Here is a 14,088-nt window from a genome sequence, read left to right on the forward strand (position 1 = left end):
ACAGCCCGTAGGCCATTAGTGTCAATCATTCAACATCGCGAACTAAGATGGATTGTGATTGGCTACAAAAAGTTCTAATAAGGCCATATAAAATTAATGTTTTGCTTTTCTTCCCCTCCCTCCTCAATTTCTGGGATTTGTTAGATTTTTTTAAAAAAAAAAAAAAAATATATTATTAGACTTTGGAATATTTTTGGAAAACTGTAGGCCTAAACATAAATAGGTTTATCAGAGAACAATAATATGGATCCCTTCCGTGGTTTAGGCTATTGAAACTTGATGTTGAGTTTAGCGTCCCATTTTCTTCAGCTCATGTTCAGTTCATTATTCATTATTTTCAAGGTTTCATTATCAGCGGCCTTTTTAATACCAATGCTTATATTATGCGCTTTTGTTCATTCTAATTGGGTATCGACAGTCGCAATATAATGTCACAAACACGCATAAACATTTATAAAAGTATAATTATCTTGCTTTTTGTTTTTCAAGTTTTAAAACAAACTGAATGTATTCAAGTATACCATGCCAGTCTTCTTCACTCCAATTTGTACTAACCTCTCCGTGTACATTTGAGGATAGGGGAAATGGGGGAATTGACTCATTAAATACAAAAATAACAATCATGCAGAACATTTATGAAATAAATTTTTGGCACCAATTTGTCAAAACTAGGTCTTTCCTAGTTAAATTATTGACAAAATCAACAATCTGGTAAAAACATTTTGGCTTCTAGTCTACCCTGGTATCCCAAAGGTATAATTGAAATAATTAGATAGAGCAAGGATCAAAAACCTGTATATTTTTAATGCTAAAATATTTAGATGGATTCACCTAATAGTTCTCAAGGCTTTCTATAGTTTTTGAAGGGTTCAAATATAAAAAAAGGGGTTTAAAAATTTTGCAGAACAAATTTTCGTAATAATAGTTTAGTAATAATTTGCAAAATAATGAATTATTTACAGATTTTACATCTCAAACGCGGCACAAAATTCATAACACGGCGGTGAACGCTAAACTCAGAATCAAGTTTCAAGTGCCTTATCCTCAGAATCTCACATTAAAAAAGATTTAAAAAAAGGGGGGGAGGCTCTTTTCCTCGATCACAGTTGCGAAAGACCGGAAACTACTAACAATGATAATTTTACATGGGGGGGGGGGACCACAACCCTCCCTCATCAATTGATAAAAATCCTCTGGATGAGAACTAAAAAATAAAATACGGCCTAATTGTGAAGAATGCACCAAATAGCTAAAAACTTATATCACAGAGGATGTTTAAATACACTCCCATAACCTGGGGTTTCTGACCTTGGTACAGTTTGTCTGCCTTTGTACACACATGTGGCACAGTTGACCATGCCTTTCATTGGGATTGTGTGCAAAGATCTTGTGTTTTCATCCTTTTATTTAACGTTCAAAACATTGAGACTTACGAATAAAATTAATGCAGTGGGACAATATGAACATTAATATAAGAAAATCAAATTTAATTTTTTTTTTTAAAGTATACACTATTAGCTCATTGGCTGCAATTTTAAAATTACCATTTTGTGTGTGTGGTAATGGGGACTTTGTCTTTAAAATTAGGTTATATTGGTCAAATTTCCCAATCATAGTGCATTGTGGGAATGTATTTAAGCCCCCTCTGACTTGATCCCCAGGACTTGATCACATCACGTCACAAGGTCATGTGAGGGGATTTGAAGTCAAGTTAGAAAAGATTTTAATATAATTGCAGACCGAATTAAAAGACTAGTTTGCGTATGGCTGTATTGCGTCAGCAACCTCTTTGGTCAGAGGGGCACTTTTTTCTTTCATTTTTTGTCAAGGGGGTAGTATACCCCCCTGGCTACGCACAGGTGTTATGATACGATGTACGTTTGGAAATCACAGCAATTTCATGAAAATTTGAAAAAAAAGGGAGAATGTTGAATTAGCAGTCTAAAAGCAGATGACCTCATGGCATATACATGCTCGCTCACACACAGAGAGGTCAATTACCAGGCTATTGTCAGTAGCCTTAGTCGGATGTCCCTCGGCTCATTATGCATCTCAAAACTATTAAACAGGTCGGAACAAAATGACCATGCGTGGCTGTGCATTCAACCTACCATGGCGATTTCTGCCATGAAGATATCGCGGCGATGACACTGTGCGAGGTTTTGCTTTAACCATGTTCAGGGGCCAATGACGTCATATAGGGTTTTCCTTCACAACGACACTATTATCATTATGCGTCGGCCTTGTTCCATCCAATCCATACAGACAAAAAATCATAAATGTAGTATGACACGATTGTATTCAATTTTTTCTTAGTTTATTACTACAGTGTTGTCCTGTACATGTGAAGCATAACTGCATAATGCATTTTTTTAATGAACTTAAATATATTTATAAATCTCCTCAAAAACAGTCATGTCTATTTAAAGATTGTGCATTATGGGTTTAATCATAGGCAGCGAAAGCAAGGCTGCAAGGGTCACGACCCCCCTTTTAGGTGGGGGTTTGACCCCGCTGAAATCAAAATAAAGCAATAATTGCCCTATGGATCCATTTTTTTTGGCCCAAGAAATAGGGTATTAAAAATTGCAAAACCATTTGGGGCTTAAAAAAATGGTTGGAAATTGAATTGACCCTGTGCCCACCAGCGTACGAAACTAGGGGTCTATCGGTGTAGCAATTTTCAGAACAAAGGGGATCATTCGGTGTTGGCAATGTCAAAAATGGGGTGATTTTGTATGGGAGTGCCCAAAATTTCACATCACTGACAATCAAAAATAGCTTTTTACCCAATTTTACAGTACAAAATAGACAAAACTCATTTATTTTGCTCAAAATGCATAATTTTGAGGAATAAGTGTTCAAGAAAGGGGTCATTCAGTATAGGCTACTAAAAAAAAGGATTTGCCAAAAATACCGGGTTCTTTTCATGGACACATGACGTATGTCAATATAATTGAGTGCCCCCGGTAAAACCATAACAAAATATGCCGTCCCGTGCCTCCTTACATTTCAATGTTTCTGCCTCACATTAATTGACACAGTATGCTAAACAGATAATAATTACCTTACAAAATAGAGTTCTATCTTCATGTCAGCATATTATCATGGATTCTACATTTTTCGGCAGATTCTGAGATGCATGTTGTGACTGCAACAAAATGTGTTATAGGGAACTTTTTCATGAGCCAGTGATGTACATGCATACATCGTTTCAGGTGTCAACAATCAGGAAAAGGGTGTGTTTGACAGCTAGGACCTTGAAATAAAATATTGGAAAATAACACTATTTTGGGTAGTAATATAAAAAATGCCACAAAAATACTTGAAGACCCAGGAACATACTCATTTAGGATCTACTCTTAAAGAAAGTCCCAAGCATGAGCATGATATGCACCTCGGAATACATGTGCCCCCCCTCGCATAATAATTAACAAAGCAAACATTGGAATTTGTAATCATTAATCACTAAGGCATCAATTTGGAATTTGTAATCTTCCTTGTAAATTGGCCTGAATTTACTAAACGTGGCTGACAAAACCAAAATGGCACATTTTACCAAAATGAACCATAACACCAAGTATGTTGGTCAAAATTTACACAGGTCACAAGACTACTAGATTGTGTCAAGCATTTCTGACAATATTCATACTGGTTCCTCTTTAGTGCGAGTTCTGATGCAACCTTTAACACTACTAGATTTTGTAAATATTTCTGACAATACTCGCACTGATAGGGTTTCTCTTGTGTGAGTTCTAATGCAACCTTTACCATTGGTGTTGACTTCTTCTTGGTTGAGTTGGCATGTATGTTGAGACATGTATGTTGTGAGAACTACTATGTAAAATATTTCTGACAAAGCAAACACCCCCGGGGTAAAAGCAGGGGGCAGCCAAAATGAAGGGGCGGCGGAAGAAGGGGCGGCAGGAGAAGGGGCGTAGGAAAAAGAAGGGGCGGCAAAAAGAATTAGTAAAGAAAATGTGTTGCTTTTAGGGTGCTAGCGCTTTTGGCTTAGTGCGAGTTCTGATGTGACATTGAAGGTAACCAGATCGCCAAAATGGGGTTTTCTTTAGAGTGAGTTCTAATGTGTCTTTTCAGATGGCTACCATGTGCAAAACATTCCTGACAATATGCACACTGATAGGGTTTCTCTTTGGTGTGAGTTCTAATGTGTGCTTTCAGATGGCTAACACGTGCAAAACATTTCTTACAATACTCACACTGATAGGGTTTCTCTTCAGTGTGAGTATTGATGTGTTCTTTGAGATTACTTTTCCATGTAAAGCATTTCTGACAATACTCGCACTGATAGGGTTTCTCTTTAGTCAAACTAAAACAGTTAGTTCTGATGTGACATTTAAAGCTACTAGAGTGTGCAAAATATTTCTGACAATACATACACTGATAGTGTTCCTCTTTGGTGTGATCTTTCGGTTGACTACTACTTGCAAAACATTTCTGAAAATACTCGCACTGAAAGGGTTTGTCTTCAGTGTGCATGACAATATGTCGGCTGAGATTACTTCTTTTTGCGAAACATTTATGACATAACTCACACTGATACAGTTTGTTGTCACCGTGAATTCTATTGATGTGAGTTTTGAGACCACAGATTTGTGCAAACGATTCTGGGCAAGTCTCACACGGATAGGGGTTATCTTGACTGTTATCTTGTATGTGCTTGTTTAAACTTACAGAGGTTTCAAAACATTGTTGACAGAACTCACACTTACAAAGTACCCTATTGATGGTGCTTAACACATTACCTATAGCAATATTACTACATTGATGTATTTTACGCAGATGTTCTATAAGAGCACTACTGCAATCAATATATTTGAAACAAAATGTACACTGATATACATATACATGCTTTTTTGTGCATGATTTGATGTGGCTTAGAAGGTCGTTAATGTTTTCAAAACATTTCAAACAGTTTTGACATTGGTATGAAGGCATCTTCTGGGTTTTCAATTGTCTTAGAAGAACACCATCTGCTGCCACGTTTCTCTGATGATCCACATATGTTTTGTTTCTACAAGCATGTACATATTTCATCATATGTCTTCCAACATGGGTTTTCAATCTGTTCAGAGAATGAAAATTGATTGCACAAAATTTACAACAAAACGCCCCAAACGGTCTCTCTTTCATTTTTCTTGAACACTGTCTATACATGCTCAAAATAGTGCTTGACGAAAAATGGAAGATGTCAATTGAAAACTACAGTGTATACCTCAAATCCACCATAAAGCACATTAGTTACAGCAATATATGTCCTCAAGTAAAGACAATTCCTTTGTTCTGGTTCCTAGTCCTAGCTGCATTTATCCACCTGGACTTGCATGGTTAACTTGTCTTTATAGACAGCAGATCATCAAAATATCTGAAACAGAAATAAAACTTTATTGCAATCATTGTAAATTATCAGACAACAATATCCATGTAAACTCCTCAACAAAAGTTTGGAAAGTTTTTTCAAGCATCTGTATCGATTCTCCAATTATTTGTGACATTCATATCGTGTTCATATCACTGGATACATTCACAAGGCGTGTACTCAGCCTTGAAAAATGTTTTTGTTTCAAATGGGGTGTCATTGTAAAGGGGAGTATTGTAGCTATCCATTGATATGCAACACGATATGAATGTCACAAATAATCTGAGATACAGATGCTTGAAAAAACTTTCCAAACTTTTGTTGAGGAGTTTATTTTAATTGTATTTAGATTCTGCCTGTACCAATGATGGACGTATATATGATTTGTTGTAGCTATGTGGTCAGTCACTGAGCCGATTTACGTTATGTTTGTCGGAAACTGATGTTAGTTTGGAGGTGCTGGTCTGGATTTTGCTGGAGATCTTTTCCTCTTCTGCACAGTGTTCTTTTATTGGAGTGTCCAGTAGCATTCCAGTTTCTCCAATATATACGAAATCGCAATTTTGACAGTGGGAAAGATCTTAATTTTTCACCAGGTTCGTTGTCGCAAGTAATAAAGGAGACAAGTAGAAAAAGTGATCCCGCTTGGGAATCGAACCCAGCTGTAAGAGACCTGTGCCTTAACCACTCAGCCACAGGAGCTTCATGATTAGGCTTGTTGAAATCCGAACCCATAAGCGGTCACTTAAACTTATCTTAGTAGCTAGGGCCTCAATAGCACTGGACGATCAATAGAACATACATTGTACTAATCCAAAATACAAACTGTACCTCATATCCACCATAGAAGACAAAATAGTTATATATTTGTCCTCAACGTTAAGGTGATTCCTCTGCACTGGTACCTAGAGCTGCATTTATCCAACTAAAACTGGTTTGCAGCAGATCAAATATCTGAAACATAAAAAATAATAATATTGCAATCATCGTTTTTATCTGACAAACATATCTACATGTTTAAACATAACTCATACAAAGATACTTGTAATTTGATTGGCCAATTACTATTGATTATCATTGCTATTTCTAAAGTCAGCTGCAAAAAGACTACCGTAAAACCTCCTCTACAAGCATATGTGACCGTCCACGGCGAATGAGCCGTAAATTCCTCCCCAGTCAATTTTGTTTTATTTTGTGTTTAAAAATAAACATCATAAACTTAAAAATGGTATATCATTTGACTTCAAACGATATCCAGAAGCGGGGTTATGGTTTGTTAAACTTTGCTCCTTCAACAAAATTATAGCTTTTTACATTTTTACATGTGTCTCTTTTTCCACATTGCTGGCAATAAATATCAAACAGTCATATGGGCGGTCATTTCAAATCATCCCCAAGTCAACGAGGTTTAAGAAAGTTCTCTCATTGATAATTGTTGGTTATGCATACCTGTACAAAACACAATGCCTGGTAACCCACCACTTGAGCAGGATTTAGCGAAAGCAAACAAAGATCCGAGCTATTAAAAGTTCTATAGCTATCTAAGGTAGAAGCTTATTATCCACTTCAACAATAGGATTATTGATTAGTTTTAGACTATCAAAATGAGGCGGATGTCAGGCCAGCTTAAGTTACCGATGAATATGACCTTCGTACACATTTTACACCGTAACTCAGAATACAATTTAGGGAATTTACGGCTCATTTGTGCTGCCGCGTCACATATAGTGTTTTTGACGAAGACTAAATTAGTACGATACATGCGTAAATATGCCAAAACAATACATTGGTCTTACAATAATACTTGTTTGCATATGCTTGGACCTGTAATTTATTTGCTCAAACTACATAATGGCGCATGGATTAATTTAGCTTTCATCAGAAACACTCTATATGCTTGTAGACGAGGTTTTACGGTATTGCATTCTGGGCCACTTAACGCCGATTTCTCAGAGTTCACTTTTGACAATATTACAAGATTTTTGTGACAAGATAACTCGACAAATGTGCAAGCAAACGGTTAACTTTTTGCACTTTCCTTCAGAGCACATCAATGTCTTGGGAAGGTTTTCTCATTTTTTCAAAATATTTGTTTTAAGAACATGAATTATATACAGTACACCATTTTGACCATTATGTGCAATTTCTAGTTTAAAAGTGATGAAATTCCTTTTTTCACATGCTTTTTTTACAACATTTTTTTACTAAAAAAGAAATTAAACACCTTCCCTAAGTTCATGTCTCTTCTTGATGAAAAGCTAACTCATATTAAAAACTAAACTTTTTTACTCCAAACCAATTTTTGTGTTCTGGGTGTTGATTTTTCAACAAATTTAATGGACATGCCTGATTACGAAAAAATTATGGAGTCTGTGACAGGTTTAATAAAACACTGGTCTCAAAGAAATATAACTGTATTGGGAAGAATAACTTGTTAAATCTATTTTGATGCCAAAGTTTAACCACCTTGTTCGTTCTATTCTATTCCAAATCCATCTAAAGAATTTATTAAGGCCCTGCAAAAGCAATTTTATGATTTTATTTGGAGGGGAAAGAGAGATAAAATATTAAAGTAGAGATCAATTGTCAAATGATTACTCTGAATCTGATGGTGGTTTAAGATTGGTAAAAGTAGATTTGTTTTTTGAAGCACTTAAAGGAGTATTTTGTGATCCTAGCATCCTCTATTATGTAATTTTTCATTAGATATCCACGAAAAAACCTATTCCCAAAATTTCAGTTGATTCCGATTTTATGCGTTCGCATGAGTTATGCATGATTATGTGTATTACACTGCTCCATTGACAATGTGTTGTAATTTCGTTCTGGTGCACCAGAACGAAATTCAAATTTCACGGTATCTTTGCTAAACGAATTAATTTGCAAGAAATATTTTGTACATAAACATGTAGCCAGAGGTTTCCAGTGATATAAAAATCTCAACTTTTTTTGAGAAAAGTGGGGGGATGAGGCTGTGGATCACGAAATGCCCTTTTAAAAGTACTTTGATCAGAAGAATTGCAAATGGAAATATTTATGAAAAAGGACTGATGTTCTTGAAAAAGGAGCAAATCATACTTTAACAGTAGCGAAAAGGATACAAAATATTTTCTGGAAAGAGGTTCTTTTATCGTGGTCCCATATAAAAAAGAAACATACTCCTCAAAAACTTGATGACATTTTAAAATCATGTTTGTGGGACAACAAGCTATTCAAAATTGGTGGAAAAGAAATTAATTACATGTACAAGAAATGGCACACATATATTTGTTTCATTTCGGATCTGGTTCATGCTGATAGTAATCATTTTCTTTTCTTGAATGAAATTGAAGCTATGTATGATTTGAAAATGAATCTTTTAGAATATAATGGTGTACTTTGTGCAATTAAAAGCAAATTTAAGCATATATTCCGGGCAAATATTCAAATGTACCCAATCCCAAAACCTTTTATTCCTTTTCATTTAAGTCTGATCCTCCAGGATAAAAAAGGTTGTAAATCACTTTGTAATCAACTAATGAATATAAAGGTTCCAAAAGCAAAACAAAATTGGAGCCAAAAATTGGGCTTCCCTTTTCAAGATGATGAAAAATCATCTTCAAATTTCTTTGTTTTTTCAAAATAAGTAACAAAATCAGTGATAAATGAAAGTTTCTGTTCAAATTGAACTTGTAAGGGTCTTTGGGTGACAGATCAAATGAAAAAATAGGGGGTCTTCGGGTGACAGAGCATGTGTTCGTAAAAAAATATGGGGTCTTTGGGTGACAACGATGCTGAAAAAGGGGGTCTTAAGGAGGCTGTACTCTCAGACATGCATGTAGTAAAAGTGCAATAACTTTGTAATTATTCGCATAAGACATATAAAAGTATACATTTTTATGAAGGCAAGACATCAATAAATCTTAATATAAATACAGATTTAGGGTAAAAACAACAATTATGAAGAAAATCACAAAAAGTGAGTTTTTGGCAATATTTGTTAGGTACATCATAACAAAAATGAACATTGAAATAATGGCCGTTGAAGTTTAAAGTGGTCACATTTTGTACTTTCATCGAATCTCGCAGAAGAATGCAGCAATTTTTATTTTTCTACCTTACATTACATAAACATCAGGTAAATCCACGGCCCATTGAGAAGTTTGTGCGAAATCCATTCATAACTTGATATTTAAATTGGGGAAATGAACTTGAAAAAACCCACATTTTATCAGCTAAAACGGAGCCATTTGACCACTAGGTTTTTGTGCTTCCGTGGTGTTTCCATAAGATGCGCCACGCATGTAGATAAGCGTCGCATATGCGTAGCGTATTTGTGCGTTAACAAATTGCAGGATATGCAACGCGATGCGTTGTTGCGCGCGTGTACCCTGCTGGTACAACAAAGATTTTCTTTCCTTTTCAATTTCAAACACGAGTGGAATAGTGAAATAAAATCTTTAAAATATTGCAGTTGGAGTTTACAAATCTGGATTTTCATTCCTTGTATTTATAAAAACATAACAAAGTACAAACATATCAAAAAACTCAATTTTATGAAAGAAACAATGTCTAGAGTACACAGCTGCCTTAACAGCCCTACATACGCGTCACCTCCAAAGTTGGAGTGCCCCCGGTCTAACTAAGTATGTCAAGGTCAGATTGGAGAAGGACAGCGTCAGAGTCTTTGCTGATGGTTTGTACATCACACAGTCATCAGCAACTCGGACGGTGCCAAGGCATGCAAGGGTAGCCCCCCCCCCCCCGGGGTAGCCCGAACCTTCATGGCCCTAGTGGTTCCTTCCTCACCATAGAACGCGGAGAAGTTAGTTGAAATTGTACTTATTTCGTAGTGCCAGACAGCCAGAGGTGTGCAGTGTGAGTACCTCGGGCTAATGCAGACAGGGTCTAATTCTGCATAAAACCGGGCAACGTTATTTCTATAGATCTGCTGCGCAATTTAATTGCATTGTATTGCACTGTAATTTCATTTGTGTCCATGCTAATTTACAGTATGTTATAACACCATTGTGCACGTAACACATAAACATCAATGATTGGCAGATATCAATAACTCACGTGTGTGCAGAAATTTCCCGATAACAGGTGATCAAAAGCGATCGGAACGTTACAAAAGTACAGATCACGTTTAGCCATAGTTGGCAGTGGTGATACAAACCCACCCTTTTTATTTCAAACCCACCCTTTTTATTTTATACTCTTTATACCAAAACTCCGAAACCCACCCTTTCTAAGCGTGGTTACTACTTACTTGAATCATAGATAAATGGTTATGGTGGTCCAGGAGGTGCAGATTTGCATCCAAAGAGAATTATATATTGAAGTTTTAGATGACCAAACACCACATAATGGGATTTCATTTTATTTTCATTCATTTTAATGCGTTTCATTTAGTGTCATTCAATCGGAAATTACAGTAAGCTTTGAGATTGCAATTGTTGACTTCTAAACCCACCCTTTTATCTGTGACCACCCTTTATATTTGGACACACATTTTAACCAGAAATTTTTCAAACCCACCCTTTTAAGCATTTTGTGGACCTCTCAAACCCACCCTTTCTAAAGCGTGGGTTACCAACAGTGTTAGCTTACTTCGTTTCTAAGATGATTCAGATGAAAATTGTGGCATCATTTCCAATGATGCTTGCAGAATTTCGTGTAGTTTGTGAGATGAAATACTCCTTCCTGTTTATCGATGAAGACGGCTAAAGATGTCAAAGGTCAGCTGGGTTGTAGCATTTTATAAGAGGGGTATGGATATCCTATTTCATGGGTGCAATATAAATCGCCAATACTCAGGCCTGCCCACCACCGCCTGACCTGCACATCAAAACACAAGATCGCTCTACACACCCCTCATATCGGCTATTACATTTTTACCAGTGAAGTGTGCAAACTCCGCAATATTGAAATTTAAGCGCCCGTCATACTTTCCTGCCGCTTGCCACTGCGGCAAGTGGCAGGGCGTTTCAACCAATGAAAAGCCTTTACATTGCACGTCCATTTGTCTGCAATGCGCGTGCGCCACGCCGCTCAGCGGCAAGCGGTAGGGTAGTATGAAACCAGCATCACTAGCTTTTAATCGCCATTTTCAAAATATTGATGTCATCGAATTCGAAGATGGCGAATTCGCACATGGAGGTGAAAAAGATCGACAAATTGCACTTGCAGGGGTAAGAGTGCAACGATTGCTGATTTGGTGATGCCAGGAGTTACTGTAAGTGCATAGGAACAGGACAAGTTTGTATTTAAATATGAAAATGCTGAATTAAAGTCATATAGGGCGCAAAGACCATGCGATTAAGCTTATGTTTATTGATAGTCACGTGAGTAGGCGGGCTTCTTCTTCGTCTATTGTTCTAAAAAAAAACCCGGAAGCTTGTCGTTTGGAGCTCTAGCTGAAATACAGCAAGATAATGTAAGATAGTAAATGTAAACCTTTATTTTAGCTAGAGTATCTCGAGCTAGGCTAATGCAAGGGAAACAGCGAACAGGGTGACGAATTTTGATACAACTTGCACGACTTTGTTTTGACCGGGTTTTACTCCCAGTTTACAGCCAAAATTTGGAGAATCGTAGCTATTCATAGATAATGTTTTTTCTTGCACTGTTAATATATATTTTAGTAGCGTCATAAACTTACCAATTTCATCTTGATTTGTTACAATAATCATAAATATAAAATCTCAATCGTTTCAGCTTACACACAACCCGTAGGCTATTAGTGCCTGGTGTCAATCATTCGCGAACTAAAGATGGATTGTGATTGGCTACAAAAAGTTCTAAGGCCATATAAAATTGATGTTTTGCTTCTCGTCCACTCCCTCTTCAATTTCTGGGATTTGTCATATTTTTTTTGTGATTTTTCAAAAATATATTATTAGACTTTGGAATATTTTGGGAAACTGTAGGCATAAATAGGTTTGTTAGAGAACATAATGATTATGAATCACTTCCAAGACTTTTTGTGGTACTCTACTCCCCATTCCAAAAAAATACAGAACTAATATTATCCTGTTTTGCCAAATGAAACATAGCTAAATCCTAATCCTTTAGGTAGTCCTAACTGACAATAAAAGTCAAATTTTAATATTTTTGCAATTTGAGGTAAAATGGTTCAAAAACATGCAATTTTGATCAATAAACAAAAATTTCAACTCTACCTTCACTTATTTATAAAATCAAATATTGTTGTGCAATAATTTAAAATGTCCACTCTAGTCAAAACAGTCAATAGTTGCTTGTAATAGTTCAAACCAAATAAAGAAAATAAAAGATAATTAATAATTAAAAGTCACCTCGTCCCTTTTTCAAAATCTTTAACAGGAAACTAATAATCAAGTGCGAAGGGCCTTAGAGAACATAATACGGATCTTCCAAGACTTTTTGTGGTACTCTAGAAGGATTTACCCCTCAGAATCTCACATTAAAAAATTTAAAAAAAGGGGGGGGGGGCTCTTTCCTTCGAGCACTGTTGTAAAAGACCAAAAACAACTAACAATGCTAATTTTACATGGGGGGAGGGTAGTCTTTTTAATTCGGGCTTTATAGAGAGCTTGCCATTTCCAAACATACGTATCAACACCCCTGCACCTATTTAAAATCCTGCCATATGAGAGTGATTTTGTATAGATGCATGGGTGTTATGATACGACGTACTGTAGGCTACGTTTGGAAATCACAGGAATTTCATGAAAATTTGAAAAAAAAGGGACATTTTTCCAATGTCCTCGGGATCAAGTTAGTAGAGAATGTTGAATTTTCAGGAAACTTGGCAATGATCAGTGACGGGATGACGTAAGAACAGATTTTGATGATTTTTGCACCATATTGCCAGCCAAACACTTCATGGTTTTTGAATCTAAGAAAATTTGAACAATTTAAATTATGCAAACCATGTCTAAAACAAAACTGCAAAGAGGTTATACATAATATGAGGTTTTGCTTTAACCATGTTCAGGGGCCGATGACGTCATATAGGTTTTTCCTGCACGGCCTTGTTCCATCTAATCCATACAGACAAAGAATCATAAATACTAGTATGACACGATTGTATTCAATTTTTTCTTAGTTTATTACTACAGTGTTGTCCTGTACAAAATAATGTGAAGCATAACTGCATAATGCATTTTTAAATGAACTTAAATATAATAATAAACCGCCTCAAAAACAGTCATGTCTATGCAAATTGAGGTGGATGTAATTCTACAGGGCGGTATCCCAAAAAAGATGTGTAAATATGCCAAAAAATCAGGTTTGAAAAAAAAAATTGACCAAACTCATTATAAAAGCTTGCGCATTATGGGTTTAATCATAGGCAGCAAAAGCGGGGGTCAGGACCCCCTAAACTTTTAGGTGGGGTTTGACCCCATTAAAATCAAATAACTGCCGTATGCATCCATTTTTTGGTCCAAAATGGTTTGAAATTAAAGATTTTCGCAAGCTTCTTTCAAAGTACCAGTGAAACCGGAACAAAATTTGCCATCCCCTCATTAATGTTTCTGCCACTTTAATTGACACAGTATACTTAAAAGGGCATTTCGTAATCCATAGCATCATCCCCCCATTTTCTCAAAAAAAGTTGAGATTTTTATATCACTGGAAACCTGGCTACATTATGTTAATGTACAAACAATTTCTTGCAGATTAATTCGTTTAGCAAAGATATCGTGAAATTTTAATTTCGAAATTACAACACATTGTCTATG

At 36.0% G+C, this 14,088-nt stretch overlaps 1 long non-coding RNA gene across 1 annotated transcript in view; it reads right to left on the reverse strand.

The window, feature by feature from the left end:
* Positions 1–2,969: 2,969 nt before the first annotated feature.
* The window catches only part of LOC140163167 (uncharacterized), a 66,968-nt gene continuing 55,849 nt past the window's right edge, over positions 2,970–14,088 (reverse strand). The window contains exons 3-4 of the long non-coding RNA XR_011860413.1: positions 6,212–6,334; positions 2,970–5,386 (exon numbers count right to left, since the gene is read on the reverse strand). This is a non-coding gene — a long non-coding RNA (uncharacterized lncRNA). The remainder of the gene's footprint in view (positions 5,387–6,211; positions 6,335–14,088) is intronic.

This window comes from Amphiura filiformis, chromosome 10 (assembly GCF_039555335.1).
Source record: "Amphiura filiformis chromosome 10, Afil_fr2py, whole genome shotgun sequence".
In the NCBI taxonomy this organism is placed as follows: domain Eukaryota; kingdom Metazoa; phylum Echinodermata; class Ophiuroidea; order Amphilepidida; family Amphiuridae; genus Amphiura; species Amphiura filiformis.